At 45.0% G+C, this 19,844-nt stretch overlaps 1 protein-coding gene and 1 long non-coding RNA gene across 4 annotated transcripts in view; one reads left to right on the top strand and one right to left on the bottom strand.

Annotated features, from left to right (window-relative positions):
- The window catches only part of DICER1 (dicer 1, ribonuclease III), a 63,647-nt gene extending 50,719 nt beyond the window's left edge, over positions 1-12,928 (bottom strand). For all 3 annotated transcript variants that reach the window (XM_023746973.1, XM_023746974.1, XM_006106160.3), the window contains exon 1: positions 12,786-12,928. The gene's annotated coding sequence lies outside the window, so the exon portion shown is untranslated. The remainder of the gene's footprint in view (positions 1-12,785) is intronic.
- Positions 12,929-13,116: 188 nt separating this feature from the next.
- Positions 13,117-16,339, top strand: LOC106695021. Its single transcript, XR_001346111.2, has 2 exons — positions 13,117-14,232; positions 15,869-16,339. It is a non-coding gene; the product is annotated as an uncharacterized LOC106695021 (long non-coding RNA).
- Positions 16,340-19,844: the final 3,505 nt, after the last annotated feature.

Raw genomic sequence — 19,844 nt, 5'->3', positions numbered from 1 at the left:
AAGTGTAAAAAAAAATACAAAAAGATGGGAAATATCCCAAATTTCTATAGTATACAAAATAAATATTTCAAGGATTTATTAACTACTATTTGGTGAGTATAGCTTATGAAAAGACTAAGGTCAAACAAAGATTGAGACCAAAGAGAAGAGAAAAGGAATACAAACTTCAAGAATTTAAACACCAATATCTTTAGATACTAATTACAGATTTCCATTTTTACTTGTCATTTCTGTCATTAATTAGAAATCCTTGCATATTAATCTAGCCTACATTAACACATACAAAAACTTCATACAGAAATGTTCCCTTCAACATTACCAATTATAACAGCAAGAAATGCCCCTCCCACTTCCACCCCCAAATCTAAATGTCTCACAATGAATGAGGGAATGGTTTGGTAAACCATGGTTCATTTTACATGATACAATTCAATTGAGCCATTAAACATAATGAATTTATAATGAACAAAAATGCTTATGTTATGGCATCCAATGAAAAAAGCAGAACATTTTTATTTACATTAAGATTATGATTATGTCTTCAAGTTAAAAACTAAAAAAAAGAGCCCTGACTGGTTTGGCTCAGTGGATAGAGCATCGGCCTGAGGACTGAAGGGTCCCAGGTTCGATTCTGGCCAGGGGCATGTATCTTGGTTGCGGGCACATCCCTAGTGGGGGGTGTGCAGAGGGCAGCTGATCGGTGTTTCTCTCTCATCGATGTTTCTAGCTCTCTATCCCTCTCCCTTCCTCTCTGTGAAAAGTCAATGAAATATTTTAAAAAGAAAAGAAAAGAAAAACTGAAAAAAAAAAGAAAAGAAAAGGGAGGGAGGGGGGAACGGAGAGAAAATATTCACTCAAAAATTGAGGACATGATTACTACCCAGAGTAACTTATTTTCCTTAAAATTTTTCTGCATTTTAAAATTCCCTACAATCTGAGCACTTTATTACTTTTAGAATTGGAAAACAAACTTTCAAGGGTTTATATAAAGACAACAGTTTAGAGATACATGATTCTGTTTTAGGAACTGGAAAAGAAAAACTCCCTTCTGAAGCTATTAATTGTGGTAAATTTTATCCCAGTTTCTATAAGTTAAACCACAAATTCAATAGCCTTCTTTTCTTGCACTACTCTATGAACCAAACAAATTTCTGGGTTTCTCTAAATATGTAACATAAATATATTAAGTTTACATTGCAACGTAATTATGCCTAAAACTAGATTTATCAGAAATTGAAGTTGAATGCAGGTCAAATACCATTTTAATAAATTCCATCCATCAAAATTTCCATATAAGAAGTGTCTCTAGGCTGCCAGCCAATGGCCCCTTTATTTGGAATACTTCTGAAAAAGACCACATTCCAACTCATCAAAATGGCACAGAGACCTGACTTCCCTTCCAGCTACCTAAAGTGACATTTCCCCTGCAGCTTGTTTCAGGAGAGGTAAATAATTAACACACCACTAGCTTTCAAGGTGAGTTTTAAGGTTAAGGTTTGATTCCAAGTTTCTGTATTTGACTCAATAAAAACACTGTTCAACAAGTACTAGAATTTTACTCAATTCTGCCTTTTACACCACATAAGACCACCCGTGAGGAAAAAGGGGCCACTTCTATGTCAAGCGATTTTAAGATAATATAACACAGACATTTTTTCTTTCTTTATTTAATTATTTAGAGAGAGGAAGGGAGAGGGAGAAAGAGAAACATCAATGTGAGAGTGAAACATGGAAGGGCTGCCTCCTCCTCCATGCCACCTACCAGGGATCCAGCCCACAACCCAATCATGTGCTCTGACTGGGAATCGAACCGGCAACGTTTTGGTGCATGGAACAATGCCAACCGAGTCACACTGGCAGGGCAACATGGACATTTTAATACTATAGACAGGTCTGGTCCTGAGACAAAATGGCCTACTAGACTGGTACAGATGATGGATGTTTAATCAACGTGGAGTCAGAAAAGAGAACATTACGAGTTCCAGGCAGGGAGTAAAGCACCACACCACTGCCGTGGGCACTATGAGCAACCACTCCTGTTACCTGCTTCCCCTCGGCACCCGACACAAGTCTCCCAACCTCCACACTGAGCTTCTCCTTCTGGGGCCACACCCCTCCTCCCACAGCACTTCTCTCATTGGACGCCCCTCACTCAGCACACACAGCCTATCCATACCACCCACATGAGGCTCCATGATCCCTTCTGCTCCTCATTAGATGCTATGCTATCCCTCCACCCCAAAACTGTGAACTCTTAGAAATGAAAGATAGCCTCATACTTGACTTACCCTAAATTCAAGGAAAGCTGGAAATACCACAAATATATTTCCATTAACACTATGTTGAGAATAAACTTTATTTATCTAACCTTAAATTAACATGTATCTTTATAGGTCAAAGAAAATTTCAATTTAGTAGATACTTCCTACTGTTTAAAGACTTTACATAACCCCAATTATTTGAATACGTTTAATGCCTCCATCCTTGCCCCTCTCTCCCTAGAAAGACGAGTTCAGGGCTGACCTAAGAGCACCAACGCCAGAGCGGCATCAGTTGGCACAATGGCAATTCTGACATCACACAACTATATTCCTCCTCCCTCCTAAACCTTCTGGTGAACCCCCACCCACTACAGAAGTGTCTCCTCCTTAATGCAACCTGATCTGACACTAACCTTGAAAATGTCTCAGCAACTTGAAGCTCTACAGTTTCAAGTACAACTGGAAAAACTCAAAGACTCAAATAATTCTTCTCATTACTTTTTTTTAGAAACTATATTTTATTAGGTTTAAAATCCAGATAAAACTTTGTTCAATGTCAACTAATAAGTGCAGAAGGAATGACAGAAAAAAAATCATTTTTAACCATCACAACTGAAAATCGAGGCAAGAGTCATTAATGGACACTAAAACTATTGGGTGATAGTTACAAAAGAATATTAACATCATGTCACAGTAGCTCTGCACAGATTACCTATTTGACATGGAAACTGAAATTTTTCACTGGAAACACCTGCCAGATGCCACTGTAACTTAACCCAAGTGACACAATTAGCATCACCAACATTGAGACATGTACTTCCCCCCACAGTGAGGAACTGAAAGTACCAAAGCTACAAAACAATACCATCTCTGCAGCATTCCTGCTAAAAGTGCAAAACCTGAATCTCATCATGAGGAAACGTGAAAACCAAATCTGAGATTCCTTTTACAAAACAACTGGCTGTGCTCTTCAAAAATGCCAGTATCATAGAACTGAAAAGCTGAGGAACTATCAGGTTAAAAGAGTAAAAAGACATGACAGCCCTAGCTGGTTTGGGTCGGTGGACAGAGTGTTGGCCTGTGGACTGAAGGTCCCCGGTTTGATTCCAGTCAAGGGCATATGCCTGGTTGCAGGCTCGATCCCCAGTGGGGGGCATGCAGGAGGCAGCTGATCAATGATTCTCTCTCATCACTGATGTTCCTATCTTTCTCTCCCTCTCCTTTCCTCTCTGAAAGCAATAAAAAAAAATTTTTTAAAAAGAGAGACATGACAACTAAACACAATGTACATAATTGAGATTAATGGGGATCAGACTATGCTACCTCAAAATATGTCACTTTGGCATAAGGATTTTTTTGAGCTGAAGGCAAGACCAACAGCAGACACACGGGGAAGTCCCCGCCCTCCCCGGTTCTGCCTAAAAGCAGGCCATCAATTTCCCCGTCAAGGTGCCCCTTCTCCCACTCCAGTACCAGGAAGAGGTGACTCCTATCACTGGAGAGAGACCCCGGGACTTGACTGCATAAATAAACCTGCTGAAATAACACTTACTTTCCCTGCGCCCCTCGCAGATTTCCCTTGCCACAAGTTACCACCCTTAGAAGTCCAAACTCCTTTTCCTCTGTCTCGTCACGTCTCCAGTTTATCCCCTTTATTAAAATGGCTATGCCTCTCAAGCCTAACCACTTCTTTGGGTTTTTATTTCTTCCTATGAAGCTCCTGCATGCATGGAAAATAAACCTTTCTCCAGCTAATCTGTCCTTTGTCAGTTTAATTCGGTCCCCATCCACTGAACTAGACCACAGAGGGAAGCTACTTGCCTCCCCATAGGAACACTGGTGACATTTCAATATTATCAATGTGAAATTATCTGAGTTTAATAACTGTGTGACGAATATGTAAGAGAATATTCTTGTTCTCAACTCAAAATATACCTCAAATATTTGGTAGTGAAGAGCACAAGGCCTGGAATGCAAATGTACAAATTGATAAATATTGGTAAATGTAGGGTATTCTATTCCTACAACTCTGTAAGGTTTTTTTTTTAAACATAAAGTTAAAAATAAAACTCTACTAAATACTGATAAGTCAGTATTTAGCTACAGTAGAACACAGAAAACAGAACTATGTCCCATTTCATTTCAGAGTAGTGTAAAAATATTTAAGGTGGTTTTCCTCACTTAAAAACCTTTGTTTTACCTCCTGCCCCTTAAAGTACTCATTCATTCAATAAATATTTATTGAGCAAGACATCCCTAGTACAAGTCTGTATAATGGAGAAGGTGAGAACGGGCCGCAGTTCAGTTTTATAGACTGAGTAATAGCAGCCTTAGTCAGGAAGGGGACAGTCAGGGCCTCCTGGGGACAAGACTCCCTGCAGGTCAAGCTGAAGAAATTGCGAGAAGCAGCATGCTGGAGCACCTGTCCGCAGGAGAATGGTGAGACGACGAAACTGTAAGACAAGCAGGAGTAGGTCATAAAGGGTCTTCTCGATGGCTCTGTGGGGATTTGGGCCTCGTCCTGTCCGCTTAAGCGAGATTTGGGCTCAGGTTTTCTATTCTCAGTAGACATCAAGGGCTCTCACCTAGTAAACCGCAGCCCAAGAACAACTGTGCATCAAGGCCCAAAGACAGGACACCTAAACACGAGGGGGAGACTCCTGAACTGGAGCGCTTTCCTTCAGAGCAGACATTCCTTTCCTGTTACAAACATCTCCTCTCCTCACACCTGTGCCTGGGACTGTCCCTGTGTGCGCACTGCAAGTCCCTGTAGCACAAACCCCCACCCACCTGCCCCCACCCTGGGAGACCCAGGGCCTTTCTGGCCCCATCTCTAGCCCGAGCCCCTATCCTTGCCTCCTGTTACACGTTTCCACTTGGAAAGCCACACTCAGCTGCCAAGGGAACTTTTGGCTGTTCCAAAAATTCAATTAATCTAAAAAGAAAGATGAAGATTCGCTATTGCTAAAACTACAAACAAATTTTTAAACCCTCCATTACAGGAATTCAGGAATTCTGGGGAGAAAAAATCCAGCAGCATCAGAATAAATGCAGCCTCCTAAACGAACAAGTCTTTTTCACTTAACTGTGTTACAATTAAACCCAATACATTACAGAGCAAATCCCTGAGAGAGAGGAAGGGAAGCAGGGTAGAAGTCAGAGTGGTGCTTGAATCCATCTGCTGCCTGTAAGACCTCGAGCTAATGACCTCACCTCCCAGGCTCAGCCTCGTTCTATAGTGGGATCTACGACGATGTCTGTCCACCCCAGACTCCGCTAGCTCCCCTACACAATCCACAACACATACATTCAATTCATTAGCCAAGTCAAATGTGCAGATCACTAAAAAATGCATAAGATGTTTGGTGGGGGAAAAGAATTGCATGCACTGTAGGGAGGAAGTTGAAGCGATTTGAATACTGACTGTCCCCCTCCCAAAATGTTTTTAAGATACTACTATTTTATACTTTACTTATTTTTATTTTTACTATTACTTAGAAACAATCCTTCAAAGAACAATAAAGCATATGTTAAATTTAATTCAAGGGTTGGATTAATCAAAAGTGAATTTTGGTCAGATTAGAAATTTAGCTTCCAATCTAATTACAAATTTCATATACTAATCAAGAGCTTCTTTTTTAAAAAATTTTTTAATTGATTTGAGAGAGAGAGAGAGAGAAACACTGATTTGTTGTTCCATGTTTTATGCACTCATTGGTTGATTCATCTATGTGCCCTGGCTTGGATCGAGCTCCCAACCTTGGCATATCGGGGCTGATGCTCCAACCAACTGAGCTACCAGTAGCTTTTGAATATCATTAGTTTTCAGGGAACTAATTTTGTCCACATAAATCACACCTGTACCTAACTTCTAAGAATATATAAATCCTAACTGAAGTGTCATTAACCACTGACTATTATTTCATACACACAGCAAAGAGTATTCTTTATATTACTTAATTATCCCTTAAATAGTTGTACTTTTTCCAAATGAAGCAAGGTTTTAGCTGGTTATTTTAGCATCAATTACTTTCTCATGGCCACTCAAGGAAATACTTTAGATAAAGTGGACAAATTCCTTGGAAAACACAGCTTACCAAAGTTAACATCTGAAGAAACAAAAATTTGAAAAGGCCTATACCTTTTAAAGAAAATGGATTATTAAAAATTGATTATTAAAAACTCCAAGCCCAGATGGCTTCACTAGTGATTCTTCTAAATATTTAAAATAACTTCAATCTTAAAAACAAACTCTTCAGGACAGAAGTAAGAGAGAATACTTCCCAACTCTTTCTATGATACCAGCATAAACTTGACACCAAAACCTAATAAGAACAGTAAAATTACAGCCCCATCTCTCAAACAAAAAACATAAAAATGCTAAACAAAATCCTAGCAAACTGAATCCAGATATATATAAAAAGGAAAATGCATCTCAACCTGTTGTGTTTTGTCACAGGAATGCAAAGATGGCTTAACATAAAAAAAAAAATCAATTGATTTATTAGGACTTACTATAAAGCTACAGTAATTAAGATAGTGTGGGTGCTGGCACAAAAATAGACAATGGAACAGAATAAAATATGGAAAAGGACACATATATAAGCTTACTTACTTAATGGCAAAAAACAATACTGTAGTACAGCAGGGAACAGAAGCTAGGTTGTATCCAGATAGAAAATAGAATCTTTACTCCTGCCTCATATCACACACAAAAATCAATGCCAGTTAGATTATATATCTAAATGTACAAAATTGAACAATAAAGTTATTAGAAAAAAACATAGGCGAATACATCTTCATGTCCTTGGGGTGAGCAGAAATTTCTTAGATAAGATCTAGAAAGCACCAGTCATAAAGGAAAATCATTGACAAACTGGACTACATAAAATTAGAACTTGTGTTCATTAAATGACCTGATTCAGAGAGTGAAAAAGCAAGCCAGAGTAGGATATATTAACAACTCCTACAAATCAGTAAGCAAAAGGCAGACTAGCAAACTGAGTGGGCAAAAAGGACTTGCACAGGGTATCAAAATGATCAAAGAGAAAAAGTTAGAGTTTCTGTCAGGTTCTCATCCATTAACAAACATTTACTAAGCTGTTCTAGATGGAGAGAGAGAAGATGAAAAGACTCAACTGTCTCTGAAAGATTCTGACATCCATTCAAAGCAAAAATCTGACTTTATCTACTTCTTAAGACTATTTCCCAAAGTTTTCATCTTACATTTCTGGGAGGAAGGGAGAGAGAAACATCAATGTGAGCGCAACACATGGATCTGCTGCCTCCTGCAGGGATCCAGCCAGCACCCCCAGCATGTGCCCTGAGGAATGGAACCTGGAACCTCAGTGCCCTGGACAACACGCAACCAACTGAGTCACACCAGCCAGGGCAGTAATAATCTTTTAAAAAACAACATAAAAGCAATGTTATTCTCCATAAAACTGTGCTAGTTCTAAATACTTCAAAAAGTAATAACTAATTTATTCACTGAACAAATCGGAGCACCTTCTGTATACCAGGTACTGTTCTAGTCCATCCTTATTATTCTATAAACCTTAACACAGACATTTAATGTCACTACAAGTCTCAAAAATCAAACACTAAGGCCAAAATTTAAGTATTTCATGTCTTATCTCTAGTAAATCTTATAGACAACCTCAAGCAATGCTTTCTTATGGCATCTTCCTAGTCATGTATTTAAATGATGCTAAGCTATCCTTGCCCTAAGCAACTTCACATATTAAGAGAACTGACAATTTTAGATAAATAGGAAAGACATTTTGTACTCAGAGTTTGTTTTAACAAAGGCCTTCTTACATTACTGAAAATTTTAATTTCATCAGCTAGACCTAAAAAATACAGTTGACCCTCGAACATCACAAAGAGGGTACACTTATACAGATTTTTATGCAACAAATACCTGTACTGTTTTTGATCCACGGTTGCAGAGGGTCATTACACACAGGGAACTTGAGCACCAAGGATTTTGGTATTCGAGGCAGGGGTGAGGAGATCAGCGCCCTTTAACCCCACGTTGCTCAAGGATCAGCTGTATCACTTCCTCTGCATTCACTCACTGAGGACACACCTCCACGAAAGCAGCCCTGCTTTTTAGGCCAACACACGTTCATTCCCAAAGCCTGGCAGTGAAAATCTGGGAACTCCTGCCTGCCTATCCTGTCCAGAAATGAGTTCATTCGTAAAGAGACTGTCACTCAGTATCTGTCAAAAGACAACTGAATGAGACGCTGATATTTCAGGAAAATCATCTGGGAGATAAATGAACTAAACTCTAATAAATCCGATCACCAGAATGAGGTACACCCGTATTACTAAGGCTTTTCTATTCTGCCCGAGGCTTTTACCTAGTTTCTCTACAATGGCATGTGAAAAATGTTTCTCTATCACTCGTAAAACATTTTGTCCACATATTAATGTCATTTTATATGCGAATTTAAACAGTTACGTATTCTTCATACAAGAGAAAAGTCTGCTTCTCCTGGTTAATTGGTATACTTCCTTTCATTAATCAATGCCAACTATAATTAGTACTGTTTCCTCTTTCACTTTGACTAACAATTTAGATTTTTAAAAAAAACCTTTAGCTACATGCAGATGCCGAGCTCCCCTTGCCCTCAGCTTCTCGTCTAATTCCCTCCAGCCTCCTCCACACTGTACCTCTCAACCCTTACCATTTCCAGTCCTTTCACACACCTGTTATAGTAAAACCATCTCAAACCCTTTCTCAAAGTAGACAGATAATAAAATATATACATGCATTGACCTTTTACAATGACCTAAACTCTTGAATGTTCAAAAAAGCAGAGCATAAGGTAAACAAGACAAACCATATGGCTCCAACTTACAATTTACCCAAGGCAGACACGGACCCTCCCAGTGTCCTCCTCCGGCAGCCAAGAGCACAGCCTAGCGCCATGACTGCTCAGCTGAAGAAGCTCAGTTATTTGAATATCCACTTGCCAGGAACTGAGATCATAAAAATGAGTCAATCCTGGGTCTTAAGGAGATTAAAGTCTTTTCTTGACAAAGAGGAACCGTTTGTAGGAAAGTGTAACTTTCAGGAGAGCCCTGAGAAAGTTCATATTGCGATAAAATCTGAGTCCAGCCCTCACTGGTTTGGCTCAGTGGACAGAGCATCAGCCCTCAGATGGAAGGGTCCCAAGTTTGATTCCAGTCAAGGGATGTACCTTGGTTGCAGGCTCAGTCCCCAGTAGGGGGCATGCAGAAGGCAGTTGATCGATATTTCTAACTCTCTTTATCCCTCTCTTTCTCTCTGTAAAAATCAATAAAAAATGTATTTTTTAAAAAAATCTGAGTCCAGTATTTTGATGAACTGGCCCAGCTGGGGTGACAATTGATTGAGCATCATCCTATGCACTGATAGGTTGCCAGGTCAAGGCACATACCTGAGTTGTGGGTTGGATCCCTGGTTGGTGCATGTATGGAAAACAACCAATCGATGTATCTCTCTCACACTGGTTTCTTCCTCTCTCTCTCTCTCTCTCTCTCTCTCTCTCTCTCTCTCTCTCTCTCTCTCTCCCTCCCTCCCTCCCCGCGCCTCCCCCTCTCTCCTGCCACCCCTATCTCTAAGCATGTCCTTGGGTTAAGATGAAAAAAAACAAAACACACACACACACACACACACACACACGAACTATTCATAAAGCCAAAATGCAGAAGCAACAACCCAGGTGTCCACCTACGGATGAATGGATAAATAAAATGTGGTATATGCACATACAATGAACCATTATTCAGCCTTAAAAAGGAAATCCTGACACATGCTACAACATAAATGAACCCTGAAGAAGCTTAAGTGAAATACACCAGTCACAAAAGGACAAACATTGTATGATCCCACTTGTGTGAGGTTCCAAGAGTAGTCACATTCATAGAGAAATAGAATGATGGCTGCCTGGGCTGGAAGGAGGGTGGAGTGAGAGTTAGTGTCTAATGGGGCAGAGTTTCAGTTGAGGGAGAAGAAAAAGTTCTGGAGATGATGGTGCTGATGGTTGCAAAACAATGTGTGTGTACTTCACGCCATAAAACCATACACTGAAAACTGGTTAAAGTGATCAAATTAGTTATATATATTTAGTGATCAAATTAGTTATATATATTTAGTGATAAAATTAGTTACATATATTTAGCACAGGAAAAAACTGAAATACTCAGATGAGAGGTCACCTGAACATGTAGGTTACACAGCGTTTCCTTCATTCAACAACAAGCATCAACTGAGGACTTCCTGCCCATGCTACGGCTCCTCCTCCACAATCCACTTAGAACACCAGCGTAATGCAAGGGACAGAGCACCGTGCAAGGGCTCTGAAACCACACCATCAGTCCTGCTCGGCCACGTCCAGACTCAACTCCAGGCAATTACCTCTGTATGTAAAGTAAGGACAGTGCCTCAGGGTCACTTCTCTCCTTTGCCACAAGTAATGACCGCAAGGTGTTAAGGTCACAAGTGAGAGAGTATCTATGAAATGTCTACTTTCTCAAGGGAAACAAGCATCGCCCACGTTGGACGGTGGCAGGGAACGAACAGTGCAATGCCGTAAGCCCTCCTTCCTAGGTGACGCCGAGCGCACCGGCCAACACACACCACCACAGAATCACCACCAAGTCAGATGAAGCCAGACGACAATGAAATGTCCTCGAAAACCAGGAGAGTAACACTCAGCAATGGCAAAACCACCTCGCTGCACAGTCCCCACACAGAGCCACAAGCGGGGTGCGGGAGACAGAACTCCACCTGCGACGAGGCAAAGGCAGCGTGAGGAGCAAGCCCTCCCTGAAACAAGTGCAGGAAAAGTCTTCTCTCCCCAAATTAAATGTAACTAACACATCTTTTCTTCAAACGGTTCAAATGGCATTTTGTTGCCATGAATAAACCCACACACCAACATTACCATTTAAGTGCTTCAAGTGATCATATTAAAAGCAATCTTTAGTGTCTCTGATCTATAGACATTTTATAAAATATGTCCTACATCAAGTTTTGAAATAACTATATGTGTGTGCATATATGTGGCATGTATTCCCTGTAAAGTATGCACGTGCACGTGTAGCTATCTAGTTTGAAAGACACCACCTGGCGAAATAGGCCGATGCTTCCAGAGCCTAGTTCCTGCAGGAATCAGTGATGCCCAAATTACTATTCACAAGCCACCTCCTCCAGAATCCCACACCCGCATCCATCCTGTAATAAATTATCGGAGCTCTTGGTTAAGGCGAGTATTTTTACTGACAAATGTTAATGTTTACATCAACACGTTTTTCAACTGCGTTAACCTTGCATTAAAGCACATTTTTTTAAAAATTCCCTCATTTCCAAGGTACCTAACTTCTGCCCTTTTCCATGCGCTGTGCACTGCACTTGAGGGACAAGCAACACGAAGACAACGGGAAATCCGAATGGTGACGATGCAGAAAGCTCCAAGGACCAAGCACCTCAGGAAGCAGGCGCCTGCTTCCAAGGAAGGGCTCTTGGATCAGACGAAGGAATGTCCTTAAACCGAATCGATGTCCTTAAACCGAATCGATGTCCTTACACGGAATCCATGTCCTTACACCGAATCGATGTCCTTACACCGAATCCATGTCCATAAACCGCGCTCGCCCGTGGTAGGAACACTTAAGGCTTACGTGGACCGGTCACGCGGGCGTTTTCAGCCTGACTTTCTGCACCAAAACGCTCCCTGAACACTGCAGGGCGAGGCTGGCTCTCACCTGCTCCCTGCACAGCTGCAGGCCCCGGCAGACTGCTGGCAGACATGCTGCTGGCCTGTGGGGCCTGCGCTGCGGGCCAGGCCGGCGGGCCGCCGGGCGCCTCCGGGTCATCTCCGCAAACCTGACGCGGGGCTGAAGCTCACGCTGATTCCCCGCAGATTACAAGCCCGCGGGAGAGGCTCGAGGCGGGGACCACAAGTTCTAGCGCAGAAACATCGCCGGGGAGGGGCGGGGAGGCGCGGGAAGATGGCCTCGGCTGCCGGCCCCGGCCCCGGAGCTGGTCACCCGCCAGCGGACGGGAACAGTCCTCCCGGTCCCGCCGGGCGCCCCGAAGGCCCGCGCTTCCTGCCAGCAGCACCCCGCAGCCCCGCGTCCTCCCCCTCCACCCCCGGCCCTCCCGCGGGTGTCCGCTGCGGCCACAGCAGTGACCGCCGCCGCTGGTCCCAGGAAGCCCCGAGGGCGCCGCGGCCCGTCCCGCCGCAGCCGGTGCGCGTCCCCGGACCTGTCAAACCCCGCTCCCCAAGGGCGGCCCGCGGCCCCCCCAACCAGAGCCGGGGCGACCGCACCACGTCCCTCCAAAGCGGCCACTCGGAAGGGGCGCCAGGGTCGGGCCAGCGCACAGCCCTGCAGGCCGCGCCGTCCCCGCCCCACGCGCCAGGCCTGAGCGCGGGCCCAGGGCCGGGGCGCCCACGCGGGCCGGGTGCGGGGCCGGGCGCAGCGCTCCCCGCCCGGGACACAAAGCGGCGCCGCGAGAGCCCGCCTCACCTGCAGCACGGGGCGCCGCGGGCCTTCGAGAACCATCGGACCCCGCTCCGGCGCGTGCGTCACAGCCCAGGCCTCCCGGTGCCGCCCGGCGCCGCCGCCGCCGCCATTTCCTCCCGCTCGCCGGCGCCGCGTCCCCGCTGTCAGGCTACTCCATTCACCTGGGCCCGCTGCAGCCCGCGCCGCGCCGCGCGTCCGCCTCGACCCCTCCCGCCGGCGCCTGCGGAGACTGCGCAGCGCCCGGCTCGCCCGCAGCCCGCGCACGGCCCGCGGCAACGGCGCACGGCCGCTTGGAGAATCCCACGGGCGCCCACGCCGCCCCGGCCGCCGCGCCGCGCCGCTCCCCGCGCCGGCTGAGAGCGAGCCTGTGATTGGACGGCGCGCGGCGGTGAAAGGTTAACCCCGGCCCCTCAGCCAATCAGGAGCCCGGAGACGGCGGGCGCGGCGCGGGGGCTGAGGCGGGGGCTGCGGCCCAGCGGCGGCCGGGCCCGGGCCGTTCCAGCGCCGCGCGGCCTCGTGGGCTGCAGGCGCTCCCCGCCCGGCGGGGCAGGACCTCCGGGCGCTCGGATTCGCCCGCCGCCCTTGCTGCCCTGCGTGGCAGCCATCGCCCCTAAACGTGGCCTTTTCCCACTCCCCTCCCGCGTTTTAAAGACCTTCCCGCTCGGCCGCTTTCCACCCCGCTCCTGGCTCGGGGTCCTCCGCATTTGGCGGGACCACAGAGACCACCTCCCACCCCCACCCACCCGCAGACGAGAGGGGACAGTGGCCCCACGTACGTAAAGTGTTCATTGCACAGGTTGCTACCCGGCACCATGCCTTGTGGCTGTGGGTTAAAATGAGAAGGCCGAGTGACCGGCTTAAGGAAAATCCTACTAATGTACCCCAAAATGCAGACATCGCTTCCAGAGGCACCCGATAGGTGCTTCGGTGCCCAAGCGTAGCACCTACTGTGTGCTGGGCGCTGCCGAGGTCAGCAAGGTTCAATACGGAACTCTTAGGCTAAGCTACTCCCGTGGAGACGCGCTGGCTGCAGCTCGGATGTGTGTGTCCGTTACCAAAAAAGGGTGTAAAACATCTCACCAGTAATGTTGATATTTATTGCATGTTGAAGTGGTAATGCTTTCTGATATATTGGAGTAAATATTCGTTTCATTTGCGTCCTTCTAAAATGTGAGTGCGAGAAGAATGGCGATGCTTCGTGTGGCTCCAGTTATGTCGCTATGGGACCGGCTGATGCAAGCGGGTGATCTTTCCATGGGCCCTGCGAGGTCTGTGCAGTCATTGCCCCCCACCCCTATTAAGAGGAACAAAACAAAAAACCTCCGGCGACTGAACAGCTAAGACGTAGACAACTGAGATTTGAACCCGGGTGTTCTGGCTGTGACGCTGGGGTGCTCATCGCGCCTGCGCGCCCATGTTGATCATATAGTTGCTGTAAACTCACCTACTAGTAAGCGTGGACTGTTCATGGGTAAAATGAGGAAATAGAATGCTCTTGGAAGACTTCTCTAAAAGTAATGTTTCCTACATGGCAAGCACTGTGGGCCGTAGACCTCCCCAGTAACACATGGAAAGGCTTTGGGGAGATCATCCTTTATGGGAAAGGAAGGCACCCAGGGTGGGGATGGCCACACCCCCCCTCCCCGGCAGTGGGAATGTGTGGGCAGCTTCACTTCCAGCCCCTCCTGCTGTCCTCTGAGTTGGTCAAAACTAGCTGGACTTCATCAGCTAGTTTGTCTGATTTTCATCAAATTTTTTTTTAAAAAATTAAGTATTTATATGGTTCATCCATCAGAAAGCATAAGAAGATATACAGTTAAAAAAAAAAGATATACAGTTAAAAGAATCTCTCCCCCACACCTGTCTCCATACCCAAACACATAACCACTATTTTTGCTCATTCTTCTAGGTAATCTTTTTATGCCTATAGAAGCCGAGACATCTCCCAATTTACAAAAGTAGTTGCATGTCACACCCAAGTATTACATTTTGCTTTTTATTACTTAATGTATCAAAAATATGTCTATAGCAGTATATACAGAGCTCCTCATTATTTTTTTTTCAATTCCCATAGCATTTTATTGTAGGAATATGACATAATTTATTTAACTAATGCTCTATTGATGGGCACTTAGACTTCCAGTCTTTTGTAATTAAACATCGGTCCATTTGGAACTGACTCGGTATATGGGGTGAGGTATGGATCCAAATTAATATTTCTTCCAGACGCTACACAGCGTGCCATTACTGCCCATTTGCTGAAGCGTTCCCTTCTAGACTCTTTGGTCCCAGTGGTGTATCTATTCATCTTCCAGTTGCTCATGCTTTAAATCTGGAGAAGAAATCTTGTAAGGGATAGTGTTTCATACTTGGTTGAGATCACTAAAAAGCTTAGCGCTAATATTCCAGCCCATATTAAACAGTACAGTACCATGTGGTAAGCATTTTCTGTGGGTTAATTTTTATTTCCTCCTTGCCCTGACTATATTTCAGTTTGTTTTGTTTTTTTATAGAACAAGGCAGGATATAAATACACCTTTGTTTAAGCCCTAGCCGGTGTGGCTCAATGGATAGAGCATTGGCCTGTGGACCAAAGCGTCCCAAGTTCAATTATGGTCAAGGGCATGTGCCTGGTTGCAGGCTCCTCCCCGGCCCAGGCCCTAGTCTGGGCATGTACAGGAGGCAACCAGTCGATGTGTTTCTTTCACATCAATGTTTCTCTCTGTCTTTCCCTCTCTCTTCCACTCTCTCTCTCTAAAAGATCAATGGAAAAATACCCTTGGGTGAGGATTTAAAAAAAAAAAAAAAAAAGATTCTCTGTTTGTAACAGAAACCAGCCTGAAGTAGCTTAATGGAAAGGGAAGAATTTATCATTAGGATGTCAGTTTCTCACAAAGCCAGGACCAGGAATACAGCTACATCTTAGCCAAGGACTAGGACCAGGGTTAGGAAGTGCCCAGAAACCCAAAAGATACTCCTCATGTCCTTCTGTGATTTTCCCCATGTGTCTGCTTCATATCTCTCTCTCTCTCTCTCTCTCTCTCTCTCTCTCCTAATTTGTTCTCTCTGCTTCTCTGTCTACACAGGATAATACAGCCACGCCCATATTCAGCTAGGAAGTCGGGCTAGTGTGGGGGTCAGACCCCAAACAAGGAAGCAGGGCGGCCTCCAAAGCCAGGCGGCAGATTGCATGGAGGGGCCACACAGAGGAAAACGCGAGCCAGGTGTCTCGCTGCGGAGAAGGGGTTGCAAGCCCAGTAACACGAAGAACAAGGAGGCTGTGTGACTGGACTGGAATCAGAGGTATTGATGTGATTCAAGGTTTGCAGTGTACGTAGCTATAACGATAAATGTAAATGTATTTGAAGTGCCATAGAGATGAGCCTGGAGCATCTTACTGTGTCAGAAAGTATGAAATGCACAAGGAATGATGGAGACATCTCAAAAAGACAAAGCAGCCATCGTGAAGGGGCCACGTCTGGGGCAATTTGAGCATCAAAATAAATTATAAAAGGAGGAGATGGCCCATGTAATAAAGTGTAACCCACGAGCCCACACGGATATTTTTTTATTGAATAAATCAATGGGGAGAAGAGATAGCTCATACATACAGTAGAATGCAGCCAAGAAATAATGGAATTAAAAATCACTATTTGGCAATCATCAGATAAGAAATATCAATGTATGCTATATCCAGTGGATAAAAGTTGGACAAGCAATGAACTATTTACATAGGTCCAAAGCATCTCCCCATAAAATCCTTCTTTCAAAAATGAGAACTTTATAAAAGAGAATCTAGCCGACACCACCTTACTCAAGTATACAAAGCTAACTGTCTCCCAAGGCGTCACAGACACACCGCTAAGGCCACATGGTGCAGCTATAACCTGGGGTTCAGCGGGGGAAACATATGCAGAGAAGTGGCAGAGTGCACACTGTCCCCCGACATTCATTATCACTCAGCATAGGCCAAGTGTAGCTATTGTCTGAGCACCATGGCCAGGGGCCAGCAAGACAAGGCCTGCCTCAGGGGCCAGCAAGACAAGGCCTGCCTCGGCCAGCAGAGCCCGACAGAAGTGGGCACCACCCCACAGGCGCTGCATGTCTCTATGTTGACCAATGGGGTTAGGGAACTCCTGGTGTCTCTAAATAATGAGAAATAGATCCAGGGCCCCCAGGTACAGTGCTGGGAAGTCGGCATTCCCAGGGCAGGGGGCAGCTCGGAGGCCTTGGCCCACCAGGAGCCTTGACTGGCCAAGGTTTTGTCTCCACCGACCTGCTCAGCCCTGCCTGGGCGGCTGTGAGCTCTGCTGTGAGGAGAGGGAAGGAGACGACCTTCAGGGCCATCCAGATTTGTCTCTGCTCATTAAGGTCCCTAATGACCGAACGAATCAGCATCAGGGGCGACAGAACCACTTCTGTAGTATTTCTGCCAAAAATGCGTGTCTTACATATTAGGGGAAATGTCACACGAACCCCCAAAAGAGGGCTGGTCCACAAGATGACGGGCCTGTAATCTTCAAAAACTTGAAGGTGATGAAAGTCAAAGGAAGACTGAAAATACAGCTTCGGGACGAAGGAGGCGAAAGGGACGTGTCCAGTAAGTACAGTGTAACCCTGGTTCAGAGCTCGTTGTCCTGAAGGCTTTATTGGCGTAACTGGTGAAAAGTGAACGGAGTTTGGGAGTTTTTGTACCTATATATTAGGCTTCTCCAGAGAAACAATAGCCTATATCTGAGTAAAAACAAGGGGAGATTGACAATAGGAATTGACTCAGGCCAGTGTGGAGACCGAAACGCCGCACACTCTGCCACCTGCACCCTAAAGAGCCAGGAAAGTCGGGGGCAGCATTCAGTCTGCGTCCAAATGCCCGAGAAGCAAGGGAGACGATGGTGCAGCTCAGTCTGAGGCCAAGGCCCGAGAACCAGGGGCCCATGTGTGTGGGTCCCGGAGTCGGAAGGCCCACGAACCAGGAGCTCCATCTGCTGTCTGAGCGAAGGAGATGGACAGCCCAGCTCGAAAGAAGAGAGAATTATAAAAAGAAAAAAAGAAGAAGAGAGCATTGCTCTTCCTTTGGCTTTGTTCCATTCACGCCCTTAAGGGATTGGACACCCGTCCAGCAGGAAAGAAGGTCACATCACAGGAAGGAGGCTGGGTGGCTGCTATGGTGGCAGACCACACGGATGGCTGTGGGGCCACAGAAGAAGGAGCGCCTGACAGTGCACGGGGTCCAGGAATTTCTTCCTGAGGAAGAACTTACATAAGCTGAGACCTGAAGTACTTGTAGCCGGAGAGAGAAGGAACAGCAAGTCCGAGCCCACAGGCAAGGAGGTGTGGCTCATTCACGGAACTGAAAGGAGCCCAGTGTGGACCCAACCACAGAGCAGGAGACGAAGGACAGGGAAGGGCAGAGAACAGAAAGCACTTGTGTGTCCTGTTCAGGATTTACTCTTTCATCTCAGCGGTGGGGAGGCCATGAAGGCTCATGAGCACAAGGTGACGTGGCCAGATGCACCTTTTTAAAGGTTAACTCCAGCCCGTGTAGCAAGTGGGGAAGAGCAGCATCAAGTGTCCATTTGCAATCGTGCCATCTGACAAGAATGGCCTGGATGGGAGAGCGGTGCCCCTGAATTAGAGGTATCCGGGAGGTAAAAGTGTGACTGTTTCAACTCTCCCCTTTTCTAGTTGTGGTTTCAAGGCCACTAAGACTCTATTTCCAGAAAGTAGAGGGTGCGGTGAGCAGAGCACTGCTGGGCCTGGGAGCTTCCTGAGCTGACCAGGTCCTTGTTCGCTGTGATCCCGTGAGGTGGCCTCGCCAGAGGGCCATACTCCTTCTGTTGTCAGTGTGCTTTGTAACAAAATAATTAACCCAGAGATGCATGAATCTTCATCTTGTCAAGTAGAATTAGGCTAAAACAGAGGAAAAATATGCACCAGCCAGGCATACTCAGTGCGTTTTCCACTGTCCTGGATCGGATCAGGCCTCTCTTGACTTGAGGAGTGAAATGATCTCAGTGCTTCTTGGCATCTCTTTGGGGGCGACTTGGAATCCCACCGTGTTTGTGGCGGGCACATCAGTACTGAACCCTGAGGCGTGTTTCACTTAGAGCTAAAGAACCCGCCTGCAGGCTGCGAGGCACTTTCCCAGGGAAAGCCACCCAAACCGCCTTCTGCTCGCCCACGCCCTGAGCAGCTCCCCTACAGTTTCAGTGCCTTTTCACTCCCGCAGCGAAGACAACAACAGAAAGATGGCCCTGTGGTAACCAGATCAGCGACACAAGATATGGCTGATAGTCCCCCTCAATTGGAATAGAAACAATCTTCCCATATCTTAGGATCAGCTTTTTTTCATTTCATTTTCATTTTTTTTCTTCAAAGAAATGCTGTCATCTTAATTTACATTGAATTGTTACTCAGTAAACAATAATCGAGCAGCATTCGTACTTCTGCAAAACAAATGCCTACAGAAGCTTGGAATTAAAAATCAGGTTTGCCCAGATTTTTTTATTTTTAAAACAGTTCAGGGATCTTAAGCCAGCCAAAGGAATGACATTTCAATTTTTCATTTTTGTTTTTTATTATTATTTTATTAGCTCTTTTTTTTGCTTTTTTCTTTGTTCTCCTTTTTTGTTTGTTGCTTTATTTTCTACTTCTTTTCACGTTATTTTTTCATCATTCAATTTTGTTTTATTTTTACTTGTTATTTTCTATTTTTATACCATTTTTTTAAATCAATTTTTTTGTAAATATATTATTTTGTTCCCTTTCTGTCTCTTCTTATCCATTCATCCCTTTTCTACCTCCGCTATACTGAAGTGAGGTCCTCCCCACATTTATCCAATTCTTAACCTTATTTCCTGTATATCAGCTCAGTCCCTACAGATTCTTCCCCCACCCTCTTTACTGGGTGTTTGGTGTTTGTATTTATTTGGTTTATCTATTGGTTCTGTGGTGTTTTCTCCATATATATATATATATATATATATATATATATATATATATATATTCACCTTTTTCTTTTATCTCCTATCTTTTTTTCTCCTTTTTCTTTTCTCTCCTATC

This window comes from Myotis lucifugus, unplaced genomic scaffold, assembly GCF_000147115.1.
Source record: "Myotis lucifugus unplaced genomic scaffold, Myoluc2.0 scaffold_776, whole genome shotgun sequence".
Classification (NCBI taxonomy): Eukaryota; Metazoa; Chordata; class Mammalia; order Chiroptera; family Vespertilionidae; genus Myotis; species Myotis lucifugus.
This window is presented reverse-complemented; position numbering and strand designations above follow the sequence as displayed.